This window comes from Centropristis striata, chromosome 5 (assembly GCF_030273125.1).
Source record: "Centropristis striata isolate RG_2023a ecotype Rhode Island chromosome 5, C.striata_1.0, whole genome shotgun sequence".
NCBI classification, from domain to species: domain Eukaryota; kingdom Metazoa; phylum Chordata; class Actinopteri; order Perciformes; family Serranidae; genus Centropristis; species Centropristis striata.
This window is the reverse complement of record NC_081521.1, coordinates 4,689,758-4,693,227: the sequence shown is the minus strand read 5'-3', so window position 1 is coordinate 4,693,227 and position 3,470 is coordinate 4,689,758. Positions and strand designations below refer to the sequence as shown.

Here is a 3,470-nt window from a genome sequence, read left to right as displayed (position 1 = left end):
TAGTGTCAAAGGTCAAATAAATCATCATGATCTTTTTAGCATAAAAATGACATCATCAATACATGTAGAAATAAGTGTCATATCACTGCTGCAACAATTAACAGATTAATCAACTTGTTGCAGCCGTTTTTATAATCAAATCATCATTTTAGTCATTTTACAAGCTCAAATGTCAAATATCTGCTGCTTCCTTCTCCTCCTTTTTAAAGATTTAATGCTTTTATTGGTCATATATGGTCATACACTTATATTTAAACATATAAAGACTGTTGGTCTATTAAGTATGAATTTATGTGTTTGGGCTGTGGGAGATTATAACAGGCAATGTTTTATTATTTTTCACATTTTATAGGTAAGATAATATAAATTAGATTTGACTGGAATCAACTCCAGTAAAAATACACCTTTAAACTTTAATGTTGTGTGGAATCATTCAAATCTACTTTCATGAGTAAAAACATCTTTCTTCATATGAGTGTAATATATTGCAAACAGTTCTGGAATAATGTGAATATCTATGGTCATAAACTTATATTTACTCATATTTAAAGGTGTTGGTTTATTAAAAGAAGACATTTGAATTCGTGTGTTTGTGCTGTGGGGATTTATAACAGAGATTTTTTCATTATTTTCAGACATTTCATTGATAAGACTAATACGATTAGATTACACATATTCTTTATGATGAGATTAGATATTTGGTTCCTTCAACTTCATATGTTTTGGTTTAGAAATTAAAGTGTCAATGCTATGACATTTTATTTAGTTTATAATGAAATAAAATATCCAACAAAGTAATGTTGTGAAAATGAAATAACATAATAATGTCTGCAAAAACTTTAATAAATTTCTTTAATTATTTCACAAATTGTTGCTTTATTTGTATTTGTCACAATTGACTTGTGTGATGATTTATTTGGTATTTTATAATAGAGAAGATTTTCCATAATACTGCTGATTTTTAACACTAAATGGCCTCTGTGATCTATAATTTTTATAAAGTTTCATCATCTCTGAGATGTTTTTTTTGGCTTCATTAAGGGTTATAGTAGTTTACTGACTGTGCCTGCTGTTTAGGAAGGATTTTACATTATTTTCTCATCACTTAAATAAAATGCATGCTAGTAATAAAGGAAGAAATATTTGTGTGGAGATGTCTTTTAATTTTTTTCAGGTTTTTTTTGTCCTAGCTCCTTTAGGTTTTGTCTTCTTCCCTTTTTGCTGTTTGACATCATAGATGCCTTATGATCTGAATATGATTGTTTATTCCCCATACTGTGTATATTTATATTTAATAAGCCCTGAATCTTGTTATTTTTTATATTGTCTTTTAACTTCTTAATTTTTATTTAAACTTAATGTTTTATGTGTGTGTTCTCTGCGAGAGTTTGTCTGCTGTAAATGTGTGTTAATAATTAAAAAAAACAACAACAGGTTAATTATCTCCGAGAAGACGTGAACGGTCACGTTGGTGTGACGTCATCGCGTTGGGCTGTTACCATGGACACTGACCCTATGACACTGACACAGGGTTCAACAGGAGTTGACGTTAGTTCACTTAACAGGTTCTCCAAACAGAACCCGTTAATTTCTGTAGAACTTGGTGAATACAGCTGTAAATACTTTATATATATTTGTTTATATATTTGAAATGGTATTTTTTTAAAAGGCCAGATTGAGGAAAAGGAAGGCCTTGGAGGAAGGTTCTGCCAAATATGCTAAACTGACATTTTGATGAGTTTGCCACGCCCATTCCTGAACTGTGCAACATTTCGTTTGTTTCCAGTAGCATTTGTAGCTACTTTACACAGAACTGACGTCAGACCTAGCTAACATTACATGTATAGTTAAGGAAATAACTTTCTTCAACCACATTTTTATCATCTCAAAACCAGCATCGCAACTATGCTAGCACTGTGCTCTCATTATAATTTAATTTATTGATAGATAGTTAATCAGTTTTTACCTCTTTCCTCTCGTCTCTTCTTTCCTCGCGACTCCTGGCTCCCTCGCTTCGCGCCACTCAGTTTTCAAAACAAATCAGTCTCGTGCCGGCCGCTCTGACGTTAACTCGTGCTGCATTCACAAGCAGTCGGACATTGAAAATTCGCGCTCGTAAATGTCAAATCGGACGTAACTTTTCTTTTACAGTTTTTTACAACCGCTATGACCCGTTGTTCAATACTTTTAACGCTTTTTCAAAACTCTTCACACAGTTACCACAACATCAGCCTGTATGGGCTATACAATTAACACAGTTCTTCATCTTTTGACACAAAATACACACATTTTACACATTTAAAATTAGTTTAAACTCCTTTTACACTCAAACTCAATCAAGACCAAAACAGTAGATGTTAACTGGTGAATTTTCAATTGCTTTCACACTGTTTGTCAAAACAGAAAACCTCATGTTGAAAACTAATGGATTGAAGATTACATTGATCACCGCTGATTCCCGTCTCACCCAGTTCAGGTGCTGGGCTTTTTTCAATCACATCACCAATCACATCAACTATATTTATGGGCGGATCTTGTGAGGGAAAAGAACAAAAGATAAGACAAGGGACAAGGCGGAGGACTTGCAAAAAACAAGTGAGAAAAATGCCTAGAGGGAGAGGGAGAGTTAGAATGTGTGGTGGGGCTCAAAGAAGGGCCAGAGATACGGTGACAGATGAAATACGAGCTACCATCATGGACCAGGTCATCAACCATGGGTTGTCACATAGAGAGGCCTGCACAAAAGTCAAACTGGCCCCTACAACACCGAACGCCTTCTCCAGTTTTTAGAGGAGCTGTATGATAGACTGGTACCTGAGGGGGAAAGGGGACAGGGTGAGTTGGGGGGTAACTTGCTAACATATGTGATCACCTGGGACAATGTGGCGTTTATGCACATGCAGTCACAGCTTGGTTTGATGCCCATCCCAGGATGATGTCCCTTTTCCTTGCCCCTTACTGCCCTTTCCTCAACCCAAATAGAGGAGTTTTCCATCACCATCCACATGACCAAATGTCCCTCCTGGATGCAATGGCTGCTGCATGCCAGGACATCACAGCTGACAACTGCCAGGGCTGGATAAGGCATGCAAAAAGATACTTCCCAAGATGCCTGGCCGGAGAAGACATCAGGTGTGATGTCAATGAAAATACGTGGCCCAATGCTGACGACTGAGCAGATAAGCTTTTTTTTCTTCCTCTTTTACAGTGATTTCTTCTGCTCCTTTTTCTTTTTGTGTATTTGACAATACAGTAATGAATGACAGCTAAATGCTGATTTCCCCCTCTTTACACTACTGTAAGTCATTTTCATTTGCAATACAGTAAATTGTTTACTAAAAATCCTGTCATTTACTGTCTTTTTCTTTCATAAACATTCTGCAGAGCTGCTCTGACATGGCTCGTTCACTTTTTGTACTGAGTGTTTTACAAAAAAAAAGGAACAAAATCATGCCCAACAAATGAAAAAT

At 35.7% G+C, this 3,470-nt stretch overlaps 1 long non-coding RNA gene across 1 annotated transcript; it reads left to right on the top strand.

The window, feature by feature from the left end:
* Window positions 1-1,537: 1,537 nt before the first annotated feature.
* On the top strand, window positions 1,538-3,126 carry LOC131972369 (uncharacterized). Its single transcript, XR_009394460.1, has 2 exons — window positions 1,538-1,603; window positions 2,983-3,126. It is a non-coding gene; the product is annotated as an uncharacterized LOC131972369 (long non-coding RNA).
* Window positions 3,127-3,470: the final 344 nt, after the last annotated feature.